Below are 14,589 nucleotides of genomic sequence, written 5' to 3'. Positions count from 1 at the left end.
CTTTCAACTTGGGTGTCATTAGTGTGCCTGGTGAGGCTGTTTTTTTAGCTAAACCGGCTTAAATATGAAGGAATCCATTTCAATAATTCGTCATGTTGAGTTGTGGCTAGAAATATTTATGGTACGTAATGGGCCCAACATTATTTTTTATCCTCCTTCAAGAAGGAAATGATTCATTTTTACCATTGCTTCTGCTGTCTTATTATTGGTCGCGTCCTCTACATCCTCAAATTGACCACATCTTTGTTGGGTAATTATTATTGTTGTTAATTTAATTCTCTCAATTTAATTGAACCGAAGAGTATTCAGCTAGTTACTTTAGGAGTATTATTGTATTTTTACTTGTTGAGAAATAAAAATACTCTTTCAATATAACTAATTGAATATTTGAAAATCCTAATTCGTCGTAGAGAGCACCCACAATGAAATAATTAAATGACACTTGTATCTAAAATGGATAATCAAATTTGTAAAAAATCCTAAATTAAATTAGACAAAAAAAAAATGTAAAATAGATATTTTGAGCATTTGTAAATACTAAACAGTATCTCGCTACATGTAGCGGGACGTTCACATAGCCATTTTTTTTTTTTTGATTGTGATAGATTTTGGTTTGATTGTTTGTAGATTGGGTATGAGTTTGTACACTAGTGGATGCTGAAATTGACACTCCAGGTTGTTCTGTGTCAAGATTAAATAGAGTTGATGCATTATTTCCGTTGAGAGATTTATTTGATTGAGATTTTCTGCACTTGTGCTCAGCTTGTATGGGTGATAACATCATATTTTTAATTAAAGTAATTTGCTAGATTAAATAGAGTTGATGCATTATTTCCGTTGAGATTTTCTGCACCCGTGCTCAGCTTGTATGGTTGATAAAATCAGATTTTTAATTAAAGAAAGATAGAATCAATAAAGAGTAAAGAAATAATATTTAAATAATATAACTAAAAATATAGTTAATTGGATATAAAACGTCTTTAAAAATTCATTAGCTAAACTAGATAAAATAATGAGTTTTTACTATCCATTTTGCATAAACCATTGTCAATGCTATTACACATTTGATTGATTGATTGGTTGAAGGTCGTTGTGGACAGCCAGCTTCTCTGCTTGAAGCGGACCATCTCTTCGCTTAAACCCAACCCAATCAGAATTTTTCACCAAATCAGTACTCCGAAAACAATTTCAAGCCGGTCTTATCGCTTCCCTGCAGGTATAATAGTTTTTTTCATTTTGATTCTGTTTCTATTTCTAAAACATCTGATTTTTGGTTCTAATGCTGACTTGAAAAATGCTTGGAATCCTGGAAATGATTGCTCATTTTCGTTTGATGGGATTGTATACATTTCTAAAGAGTACCTAAGATGGTTTCAGATTTCACTTTGTGAATATGGGAATTGGGTGATGGTAAAATATTTTAAAGTGAACATTTTTATGATCAATGGATCGTTGAGAACGCGGCTTTTCCTTCTGTGAGTTCTCAGTGGTGTTGTGTGTTGGTTTTGATTTTTCCTTCTATTTATTGCTTTTGGATGAAATGTGGAATGACCTCTTGGAATTTCTTTGTTTGAATGGGTTTTGGATGCGTATCTGATTGCTTTGGGTATGTCATTGTAAGATTTTATTATGATTGATTTTACTTTATTAATTTTGCTTTTTTCTTCTTTTTTTTTTTGTTGGTGGGCGTTGTGGATGTGGGAGTCAAGATATTTTGATAGTGGATGATTTTGAAATTCTAGGAGACTTTTATTTTGATTTCTTTTTGGACATATAGGGTTCCCAATTTGCCATTTGGAGGTCTAAGGCTCATTTGAGGGTGACTTTCTTCACATGGATAGCATAGCATCTTTAGGAAAAATCCTCACTTTGGATAATTTTCACAAGTGCCACATCATAGTGATTTTTTGGTTTAGTATGTGTAAAAAGGGTGGGAAAACACCTGATCAACTCCTTCAGTGTGACATTTTGAGGGAGTTGTGGAATTTGGTTTTTTTAGATGTTTGGAATAGAGTGGGTTATGCCCGGAAAAAAAAAAAAGAAAAGTGAGTGAAATGTCTGTTTGGTGTAGATGTTATTTAGCATTCAGCTCTAGTTGATTTTATGTTTGTACGTGTATGTTTACTTTTATTAAAAAAAATGTTTGTATATGTATGTTTTGCAGTTCTTGGTGGAATTGCCACTCAAGCATGTGTGAGTGTGGGTGCGTGTGCGTGCAATGTGTGCGAGTTTTGAATTCAATTTCTGATTTTTTGACTTATGATTGGAAATGATACTCAAATGTCTATTGTGTATATGTTATTTAGCATTCAGCTGTAGTTATATGAAACACACATGGTGATTTTTATTCTTTTTTATTGAAGACTTATTGATATTATGGCATCTAGGGCTCTAACCTTGTTAGGAAAGTACAAAGTTTCAAGATATCCATGGTGTGGTGTGATAAAGATCTAGGTGTGGGTATAGTTTAATGTACCTCAAACTTGAGCACCAAAACGTTGGTCTTTGGATATGGTGGATAGTTGTAGATTATTCCTTTGGTCTGTCTAACCAACTAATTTAGTTTGTAAAGGTACAACATCAGTAGACATCTATGATTAGATGTGGAAGGAACTATAAAAAGCATGAGTAGGTAGTGATAAATTATGAAATTAACTTCTTTTTGATATTTGTGTGCTCCTTTATGCTAATGACATGTAATCGGCAAGCTAGTAAGTGACATGAAGTGGTAAATATCCATCAGCAATACTTAGAAAAGTTTTTCACATTTTTTTTTTTTTTTTTGATTGTCAATATTGATGCCAGGGGGCATTCCAGTGTAGGTGGCAAGGTCTTGGGTGCAAAAATCATTTAGTAAATGCATAACTTACCAATACTAAAAAATTGATGCATGTGGGGAGAATTATCCTTAGATTGTAAACATTTGATGTGACTTCTTCTCCCACTAAAATAGTTTCTCTATGTATTGTTGTGTGTGGGAGCACCTGTGGTGGACAAAATTCAAAAAAATAGGCTTTTGAGGTTTATATAGTTTTGTTTTATATGAAGTTAGTCTTGCTTTGAAATTCTTACTCGATTTTAAGACCCCCTCAATAAAAAAGTGTCCCATCTCTTTGTCAATGATGGATAATGTGTCTTTGTATGCTTCTTCTTTTTCTCAATTTCTTACAGGTTATTACTGGTGACAGGATTCATTTGTAACAGGATAAAGTGCTCAATGAAGTCTTACAAGTTATCAGAACTTACTCAAACTGAGGTTGAACGCCTAAAGGCTCGTCCTCGTATAGATTTCTCTTCCATTTTCAGCACAGTAAGCTTTTGGCTTTTTTCTAAATTCTGAATGAAAGTTCATTAATAACTGAAGAACTTGTTTTTGGTTGCGTCCATTATGAGGTGCTTGATAGATTTGATTATATCTACTATCAGGTTCAGCCCATTGTTGATGATGTTCAGAAAAGAGGCGATGCTGCAGTTAAGGAGTTGGTGCTCTTCCTTCCTTTTTGTTACTTTTTATGGTTTTGCTTTACGCCATGTTTCTGTGTTATCTACCAAGACTTCACTTCGCTGTGTAGCTCCTTTAGTCATGAGGCAATTTGATGTTTGTATTTGTTCTGCAGCTATACTGCAAAGTTTGACAAAGTTGAACTGGAAAAGATAATTGAAAATGTCTCCGAGCTCCCAGATCCAATGGTATATGAAATAGACACTCTTCATGCAAGGAATTTTTTAATCTTTATGATCTAATATCAAGTCACTTACATATGATTTAAGTTTCTTGTTAAAATAGTGGTTTTGTTGTTTTTAATGTTTACACATTATAGTCTTTGTACAATTGCAGCTTGATCCAGCTATTAAAGAAGCATTTGATGTGGCATATGACAATATATATGCGCTTCATGTTGCTCAGAAATCTGTTGAGAAAAGTGTTGAGAACATGAAAGTATGTCAACATTGCTTATTCATTATTGCAGTTACCTTACTCTCTGTTTATGTAATTCTAAAGTATTCTGAATTTCTCGGGGTGTCAAATGCAAACGAGTTGCAAGAAGCATCTCATCTGTAGGTCTTTATGTTCCCGGGGGAACTGCAGTTTTACCTTCAACAGCTCTGATGCTTTCAGTTGTAAGTTGATTGGATGGATTATTTCAATTACTTTTTGTTTTTTTTAATGGTTTTCAGCCTATAATTTTATTATTGTGGCCATCTAGGTCATCAGACTTGTTTGACATATACTTTATTTTGTATTCCAGTCAGCGCAGATTGCTGGGTGTAAAACTGTTGTTCTTGCAACTCCTCCTAGTCATGATGGTAACATATCCAAGGTATTTGTTTACTTTTGATGAAAATACCTGACAATGAGATTTCATACCGAGTGCTGATGAATGTTTTTCTGTAGGAGGTGCTCTATTGTGCCAAGAAGGCTGGAGTGACTCACATCCTTAAAGCTGGAGGAGCTCAGTTTTGAAAGATCTGAAATTGGCCCATGTGTGTCTAGAGTTTGTTTGTTTTTTCTTCTGTCACACAGGCTTATGTTTTTGCATACTTTGAATTGTAAAGCCTTACAATTTTCTCTTTATAGGCAATTTCCGCCATGGCTTGGGGGACGGAATCTTGCCCTAAGGTAGTCTATTGTTTTTGTATTTTTTTGTTTGTTTTTGGAACTCATCCCTCCACCGCTATCATCCTGTGCTGATAATATGTATGCTGCTATTATCCTGTACTGATAATATGTATGGTTGCCCTTTTATTAATCATTTATAGATAATTGAAGTAGCATTTATGCTTTTTCGTTAACACATGCAAGTGTAAATGGCATTGGTAGGACCTTTGTGCATTGAGCTTGTCTTCTTTTGTTTTTTTTCTTTCTTTCTTTTCCTGGGCGTGGGTTGAGCTTGTCATGTAAGCTGTTTGGGGTTTATGCTTATCAAGCTGATGCTTAGGAAATACTATGAGGGTCCTGTGCATAAGAGTTACAAGTGAGAGAATTTTAGTTCTAGGGGAGAAAAATGAGACTAGGTGGGAAAAGAAATCATGAAACTGACATTGGGAGGTTCATGTGCTTAACTGTCCATACACCAATACAGAACACAGACACGCAAACACATTTCACTTCATAAAATGTATTCATGTGTTATTTGTTTATGTTTTAGTTGAGCTGCGTCAATTTCGCCTGGAAATTTGATTGCATTGATTAGTAGAATAGGAATGAGTTTGTCTTAACTCCTACGTTGCTTAGCGATGAATGTGGCACAAATGGAGGCTAGATGAGATAAGTTGGCTAGATTTCTTATGTAGGAGTTTTGATGTAATGAGGTAGTGGAGATAAGATGGAGTGAGGTAGTTCCGCAAGCAAGACAAGTTTTTCGTTCTACCTTACTGTTTGTCTTCATTTCTTGATTTTCCACGGCTGTCACCTCCAACTGGTTATATCCTACCAGGTGTTAAAATATAGTTCTAATATTGCATTGCAAAATCAGAATACTATATCTAATGAGTTCTTTTGGATTGATAATTCTGTTATTTGCACAAGACAGTTGGTCCATTCTAGTGAAAACTCCAAAAGCATTTTATATTTGTAAGATTTCTTTAATTTCTTTAAATGTAAGTTTTAATGTTTTTTACAGTTCCTGTTCCCTTCCTTATAATTTGCAGGTTGAGAAGATTTTTGGCCCTGGAAATCAATATGTCACAGCTGCAAAAATGATTCTCCAAGTATGCATACTTATCATGGCTGCAACTTGTATAAATTTTGATAATTAAATAGAAGTGAACTCCCCCACTCTATATGAAAATATTTCTGATCTCAATTTACTCTCTCTCTCTCTCTCCCTCTTCCCTTGCAGAACAGTGAAGCCATGATTTCAATTGACATGCCCGCAGGCCCTTCTGAAGTGTTAGTCATTGCTGACAGAAATTCCAATCCTAACAAAATACAAATAAGAATCTCGTGTTTAATTCATCCTGTAAGTTTGGAAGAAACCTTGTGCCAGCTGCCAACTATTCTAACTAGGGCTGTGTAGATCTACCACCTGCCGCATTTCGTCTGTCACCGCACCGATGCCGAGCCGCCACCGACAACCGGCAGCAGCTAGACAGCACAAAATCTCCCTATCAACATCAGGTCGGTCAGTAGGAAAAATGGATTCTTTGAAATCGGGTGTCGAACTAAACCGAACCGCTAGTATTGTTATTTTTTAAAAAATATATATATATAATCAAAATGACATCGTTTTGTGTCAAACAAACGAACTCTAGATTCTACATCTATTAAAAAGGAAAAAACCCTAACTTAACTGGAAATGCTGAAACTCACTTCCTTTTGCTATTGTCATTGCCGTCCAGATTCTATCTCGGTCTCTTGTAGTGGTCGGCGTTCTCTCAAGCTCCAAAACTCACGTTCTCTCTTAGTCTCTCTTGCCCAGGTGTGATTGAGTTTAAAATAGTAACCAATTTTATTTTTTTGGTTGGAGTGCATTAACCTACTGCACACTTTTTTCTGAAAGTAAACATCTTAGAGCACTAGCAGCATACTCCCTATAGCCTATTCCCTTCCCTATGTTTAGGAAAAATCTCAATAAAAACCACAAATAAGTACTCACATCAGAAGCCTTAAATATAATTAACATCAAATAACATCTGCAGTGTTTCCCAATGCATTGGGAAACACTGTAGATGCCCAATGCATTATTAAATTATAAAAACTGATTCACTCTCTCTTATCTCCTTCACATGTCCCAACAATTCTCTTTCCTCTCTCTTCTCTTATTGGTTGCAATAATAAAAAGAAATAGTACTTAATTCATATAGGAAAAAAATAAGGAAATCTATTGTGAAGTGTTTTTTTATAGGGAATCAAAAAGTAGTTTTATTTTCTAAATTGAGGGAAAATAGTTGGAAAATTACTATTAGTGCTCTTATCTTTCTTTTTTGTCTTTTCTTATAGGACAAGTCTGAGCTTTCATAGCATGGTTGTGTCAGATTATGTATTAGTGATTGACACTGCATCTTTGCTACTTCAAAAAACAAGGACATAGCTAGCATAGTATTATGCAACGAAAAGCTCTTTGTTTTTAAATTATTTAGTTTGTATACAAGTTTTCTAGTTTATATGCAACCAAAAAGTAGCTTCCTCGTTAATATACACAAGCATTCATTGTAGATTCATCGTCATTTTTTCTAAATTTAAGGATTAAAATTACTTTTTACTTCTCTATCTAAGTACACTCCACAATAGCTTTCCTTAACACTTCCTTATATCATTAAAATAATATATTTTTTTTACTTTTGTGATGTGAGAGGAGAGAGAATCGAATTTTATTTTTATTTTAATAAGTATAAGGATTGTTACAGTTGAACCCAGTACATTGAATTCTAATGTAGCGATCATAATGTTTAGGGCTCATTTAGCGACTATTGTAGGTGGATTTTTGTGACTTTTTTTGACATTTTCCCTAAATATAAGGAAGTGAACCACATATAAGAGAGCTGTTGTGAATGCTCTTTACTTTTCCTACTTCACAATGCGGAGGCTATCTCTTTTAAGACATATCTTTACCATATCTTCTCCTCGTGTACAAACCTTAATTGAAACAAGCCATAAAAAAAAAAAATAATAATAAAATCACATCATAACTTTCTAATTCCACGTGGACTTTCATTAACTACATTACTATCTGAAAGTAATAATTTTAACTACATTTCTAAATATTGTAATTTTATTCATATTTTCACAGCTATTCACTATTCAAAGTCCGGCCAGTAAAAAATTAAATAATTTCCCTCTATAATTCGAACCAAATTAAAAAGATGCATATGCATCTTGTTTTTGATTTATTTGAGTGGTTTGATTTTGAAATAATTTTTCTATAACATATGGAAATAAGCAAAGCCTTGTCAGTCACTGGAGTAGTGTCCCCTCATAATTTATCCCTTTATATTATTTTTGAATCTCTTAACTACTAATAGAATCATGTGAGCAGTGATACAAATAAAGCTTGTTATGATAGAAACCTTACCAACTCCCACCAATCAACAAATAGCATTTTGTTTAATATTTTGGCCTTATTCCGTGTTTATTCCTTTGAGTTGTTTTTGTGAATGCAATCAAATCATGATAAAAGGCAAATACAATAATGGTCCAAAATCTTGATGGATACTATTTCACACAAATGCAGGTTCAATGTAATACATTTAACTAATGCTTGAGTTTAGTGTGTAAATAATTCACAAGTGAGATAACAATCCACCCGGCCATACAACAAAATTAAACTAAAAATTAAATATGAAACAAATACATAAAACTTTAAAAAATAAATTAATAAATTAATAAACTCAATCAAAATCTATATGTATATATGCACCTGTCGGAGAGAGATAGCTAGACAGCTAGACTGCCGGAGGGGGAGAGAGATCACCAGAGAGGGAGAACGATGGGCGCTGGAGAGGGAGCGAGAGTGATGGCCGGAGCTAGGGTCGCTGAAAATGGCAGAGAGAGACTGACGGAGAGAGAGAGAAAAAAAAAAAAAAAGGTAAGAAATTTATGAGACTTGTAGAAGGGCTCTGTGTGCGCAAGAGAAAGGAGGAGAAGATGAGAAAAAAGGGAGAAGAATAAAACAAAAGAAGAAAAAATGAGGGAGAAAAAAGGAGCTCTGCATGCTCCTTCTCGATGAAAACCATTAGTGACGTGTGGGAAACCAGCACAAGTCACCAATGGGCTGGGTGGCACGTCACCAATTGGTGATGTGTCACAGTGGCACATCACTAATGGGTGACGACGTGCCACTGTGGCACGTCACTAACGGGTGACGTGTTAGTGGACCACCTCACCCTATTGGTGACCAATTGGTGATATGTTAATGGAACACGTCATTATCTTTGTTTTGTGTTTTTTTTCTTCGTTTTAAAATTGGTGACGTGTTACTGTTCACACGTGACCAATTGGTGACTTGTGAACAATAACACGTCACAATTTATTTTTATTTGATTTGATTTTTATTTTGTTTTTTCCTTTTTTGAATTTTTTGAGAGAAACCCTACTATCAGGTCCATCCTGATAACACCCATTTTGCAGCCTCTAATTATTATGTGACATATCATCAATTTAAGAAAAATGCAAAAAATAAAAGTAAGAACAATTACACCAAATTAGGGAACAAAAAACCTGTAGCTGGCAAGACCCAGGCCAGACCCACCACACCCACGGACCCATGGGTCTGGCTAGCGGTGAACGCCTCAAACCCTACCTCAAAATCCATTTCTAATGCCTCAAAACCTGTTTTTAATGCCTCAAAACCCATTTCTAATGCCTCAAAAACTCGTTTTTGGATTCAAAACTTAAACTTAGAGATGAAATGTTAACCCTTTAGAGATTTTATCACTCTAAAATCTAATGTATTTTGGTCCAACTTATTTTTGTGCACTTTTAATGTTTTTGCTTATGTGTCAGTTATTTGTTGAGGGCTGTAAAAGGGGTGTTATCAGGATGATCCTGATAAAAGATTTTCTCTTTTTTTTTTTTATTAGTTTTTTAAGAAGGTGACGTGTTAATATCTAACACGTCACAAAACCCTGAATTTTTTATAGTGTAGGGTACATTTGAGTTTAGGATTTTTAAAATTGAGGTAAAAAATGGTGACTTTAAAACGTGTGATTTCAAGTCATGAGATTTGAAAATGTGATTTGTAAAAATACAGTTAAATGTTTAGTAAACTCGCAATTTAACCTTTAAAATCGGAGTTTAACCTTTAAAATATTTGAAAACGCAATTTTTTTTTTTGAATGTTTTCAAACCATAATTTTTAGAAAAATGCATTTACAAGCTGTACAGTTGATACGATTTGGTTTAACATCATGTGTTTTTTAGTCTTGTCCTCTACATCCTCAAATTGAACACCTCTTTGAGAAAGTTGTTGTGTAAGACTTCTGTGTCATTTGATTGATTGACTGGTTCAGGGTGGTTTTGGACAGCCAGCTTCTCTGCACTTAAACCCAACCCAATCTGAATTTTTTCACCAATTTCAACCCGGTCTTATCGCTTCCCTGCAGGTCTATTTCTAAAACATCTGATTTACAAAAGGAAAATAGTGTTAGAAATTTGCTAGCTAGACTTTACCACCAAATAGCCAATTTAGCCATGCAAGCGCAAACGTCACACAACCTACACGTACAATGCCAAAAACCCTACGTGTACACCAAACTCAATCTCACGCTATCTGTAAAACAAAACCATCTCCTTGCACAAACAAAAATCACCAACCATGGAAGAAGTTGATCCAGCTTTCATCCAAGACCCTCAACACAGGCCCGAAATCTCCTTCACCGAAGCTCAAGGCATCCCATTGATCGATCTTTCTCTTATCCCCACACACACCTCCGACAAAGTTTCTGCAGTGGATGAGGGCGTTGTTAGAGAGATAGGAGACGCATGCAAGGAGTGGGGTTTCTTCCAGGTGATCAACCATGGGGTGCCTTCGGAGAAGCGGCAGAGGATCGAGGATGCGTCGAGGAAGTTCTTTGCGCAGAGTTTGGAGGAGAAGAGGAAGGTCAGCAGGAACGATAAGGAGGTGTTGGGTTACTTTGACACCGAGCACACCAAGAATGTGAGGGATTGGAAGGAGGTGTTTGACTTTACTGTAGAGGAACCCACCATAATCCCGGCCTCTCATGAGCCTGATGACAAGGAAGTGACGGAGTGGAATAATCAGTGGCCTGACTACCCGTTTGAGTTAAGGTAATTTAACACCGTCATGCGGATTCAAAGGAAAGGACAGAGATTTCCTCCAAACTAGTTTGAAAAAAAAAAATTTCACCTACTCTAATAAGTGACAAGTGTCATCTCTCACATGTTTTCTTTAATATTTTAATAATTATTTATTATCGTTTCACCAATCTAGGAACCCAAACATTAATTTTTTAGAAATTCAAGAATGTTGAATGACACTTGTCACGCGTCTCTCACATGTTTTCTTTAATATTTTAATATTCATTATTGTCATTTCACTAATCTAGGGATCCAAATATTAATTTTTTAGAAATTTAAAAATGTTGAATGACACTTGTCACTTATTAGAGTAGGTCGAAGAAAATTTCTTACAAACTGGTTTAAAGGAAATTTGTGTCCGTTCTTAAATATATGTGATTTGACGGACTTCCTTAACCATGCCACTTAATTTACCAGGGAGGCATGCCAAGAATTTGCTCACGAGATGGTAAAACTAGCCTACAAGTTGATGGAACTGCTGGCTCTTAGCCTGGGCTTGCCAGGAGATAAGTTCCATGGCTTCTTCAAAGACCAAACAAGCTTTATCCGCCTTAATCACTATCCACCTTGCCCTGAGCCTCACTTGGTGCTTGGCGATGGTCGACACAAGGATACTGGTGCCATAACCATCCTTGCACAAGATGATGTTGGAGGATTAGAAGTCAAGCAGAAAACCGATGGAGAGTGGATTCGGGTCAACCCTACCCCGGATGCTTATATCATCATTGTTGGTGACATCATTCAGTTACCATTTTCAATCGCCAAATGAAGTACATATCATTCAGATGTTGCAATAATAGCCAACATTTTTCTGTCAAGTAAAAACCCAATGAACCATTTACAAGCAAATTCCATATTACTCAGGTTTGGAGCAATGACAAATATGAGAGCGTGGATCACAGGGTGGTGGTGAACAGTGGCGGATCCAGGATCTTCACTCATGGGGGGCATTTTTTTATGAATACAAAAATAAAATTAATTAAAAATATTAAAATAATAGTTAAATATAAAAAAATAACAAGCTCTTATTTGTAGATATGCTATTCCGATTTGGTCTCTATCACTAGGATTATAATTGCACTTTTTTTTTTCTTTTTTTTTTTTTTTTAAATTTCTGGGCAAATTTGCTAAATCTACTTCAACACTCATTTAAAATTTAATTTGAACTCAATAGAATCGTTGTTTTTATTTATAATATCAGATAACTACAATTATATATTTATATAATTGAAATATGAAACAAAAAGCCAAAAACTATATAAATTCATAAATAATTAAATATAAAAACAATTATCAAGAAGAAGCTGAATTAATAGCAATATAAAAATTAAAACAATCAATTGAAAAGAACAATTTAAATCTAAATCTAAAAATTTGATTCCATATTTACATGATTACATGCTTCAATTTTTTGTTGAAGTTATTATCAAGAATAGGCTGAATTACTAGCAATATAAATATTAAAATAATTCATTGTAAAGAATAATTTAAATCTAAATCTAAAAATTTAATTACATATTTACACACCTCAATTTGGTGAAAGTATAGTATATAAGAATATATTTCATACATACAATTAAAATATATAACAAAAATTATATATATTTATAAAAAAAATTAATTTAAAATAGAAATTTAAAAATAAAAACTTAATCAATGTAAAAGTTGTCATAAAAATGTAAATTTACAAAATCAAAAGTTTCACAAATCAAAAGTTACTACTTCATCTCCATTTCTCTCCCCTTATAAGTCGTGCTTATTGGTTGAGAACTATACTTTAGGCTTTTTTTTTTTTCTTTTTTTTCTTTTTTTTAAGTTGTTTGTTTGCTTTATTTATTTATTTTTAGAGAAAAGGCTTTTGTTTTTAATCATTTTTTTTCCTAATTAAACCAGCAGAGCCACTGGCCCATAATCCTATTGACATTTTTTTTTTCTTCTTTCCAAAGCCCACTTACTTGTAAACAAGAAAGAAGCTAAATTTTTTAACTGGTCCACAAAGAGTCCAAATAGCAAGGACATGATTGTCAATTTGCCTACAAACAGACCAAAGCTCACTTATTAAAACGGTGTGTTTAATTAAAGGGCATGGTTGTCAATTTGCCATCATCTTCTTCCTCATTTCATCCTATAACTGAAAGTCTGAAAACTACAAGTGCAGTAGAAAAATTTCAACGTCCCAACACTACATCAATTGTTTGCCCCGGATAACTGGGGCATAATCATGGCTGAAGGGGCTAAAATGGGGCATCATCATGGCTAAAGGGGTATAAGAAATTTTTTTACCAAGGGGTAAGAAGAACTTTTAGGGGTCGAGAGGAGGCATATGCCCCCTCTCGACCCCCCCTGGATCCGCCCCTGGTGGTGAACTCAAAGAGGGAAAGGTTCTCCATTCCATTCTTCTTCAACCCGGCACACTACACCTTGGTTAAGCCCTTGGAGGAGCTGACAAATGAGCAAAACCCTGCTAAATATAGAGCATACAACTTGGGAAAGTTTATAATTAACAGAAAAGTGATTTCCAGAAGCTCAATGTTGAAAACATCCAAGTCTCTCATTTCAGGATATAATTAAGATTACGTAAGCTGATTGGAGGCAGTATTATGTATATATTGAATGCCAAGCAATAATATTCAGCTTCTTGTAGTACTATGTTATACAATGTTGTAAGCATGATGTTGTTCATTGCGTAGATAAGCAATGCTGTAAATAAGAATAATGGAATGTGCTTCAATGACTTGTCTCATAAAATCATTTTCGTTACTCTTTTTTTATATATATATATATATATATATATATATATGTGCGCGCGCGCGCGAGCATGACATAATGTTTGTGCAGCAGCAACCACTGAAGATGATGGTCAAGTAACATTCGGGCTAACTTCTAAAGGATTTGTGGGATTACTTTCAACTTGGGTGTCATTAGTGTGCCTAGTGAGGCTGTATTTTTAGCTAAACCGGCTTAAATATGATGGAATCCATTTCAATAATTCGTCATGTTACCACAAGGGTGGTAGTTGAGTTGGTAGAAGAATCTTTTCATCCTAGTGGTCGCGTGTTCGAATCCGCTTGCGGTAGTAGATGCGTGAACCAGATGCTACTTTGAAGGGGCTCTACTGGCTCACACCTTTGTGGGGTTGTGGTGACGGGCTCGCCTTCCCAAGCAGTAGCTATGGCTCAAACCGGACATTCCACAGCGGGTGAAAATCCCGATGGTAACGCCCAAGGGGGGAAACTACACTGGTCGCCCCTTCCCACCTTTCAAATTAGGAAAAAAAAAATAATAATTCGTCATGTTGAGTTGTGGCTTGAAATATCTATGGCACGTAATGGGCCCAACATTATTTTTTATCCTCCTTCAAGAAGGAAATGATTCATTTTTACCATTGCTTCTGCTGTCTTATTATTGGTCTCGTCCTCTACATCCTCAAATTGACCACATCTTTGTTGGGTAATTATTATTGTTGTTGTGTAATCCTCTCAATTTTAAATAGACCGGAAGGTATTCAGTTAATTACTTTAAGAGTATTATTATCTTTTTACTTTTAAAAAGACAAAAATATCTTTTTAATATAATTAATTGAATATTTCGTCACAGAGAGCACTCACAATGAAATAGTTAAACCTAAAATGGATAATCATATTTGTAAAAGACACTTGTATCGAAAATAAATATTCAGAATTATAAAAAACCCACATTGAACTGTTCACATAGCGATTTTATTTTATTTTTTATTATTTCTCTCGCTTTTAATTTTTTTCAAAACTTCTTCCCACTTTTTCTGTTCTTTTCTTTTCCTTTTTTTTTTTTTTTCGTTCTCTCTCTCTCTC

General features: G+C 34.6%; 2 pseudogenes; both read left to right on the top strand.

The window, feature by feature from the left end:
• The first annotated feature begins 1,088 nt into the window (after positions 1-1,088).
• LOC132166246 (histidinol dehydrogenase, chloroplastic-like) lies at positions 1,089-6,261 on the top strand (annotated as a pseudogene).
• A 3,995-nt stretch (positions 6,262-10,256) lies between these two features.
• Positions 10,257-13,326, top strand: LOC132167987 (protein DMR6-LIKE OXYGENASE 2-like; annotated as a pseudogene).
• The last annotated feature ends 1,263 nt before the right edge of the window (positions 13,327-14,589 follow it).

The sequence above is a fragment of the Corylus avellana genome, chromosome ca1 (genome assembly GCF_901000735.1).
Source record: "Corylus avellana chromosome ca1, CavTom2PMs-1.0".
NCBI lineage: Eukaryota > Viridiplantae > Streptophyta > Magnoliopsida > Fagales > Betulaceae > Corylus > Corylus avellana.
Note: the sequence above shows the minus strand (reverse complement) of the source record. Positions and strands in the feature narration are given on the sequence as shown.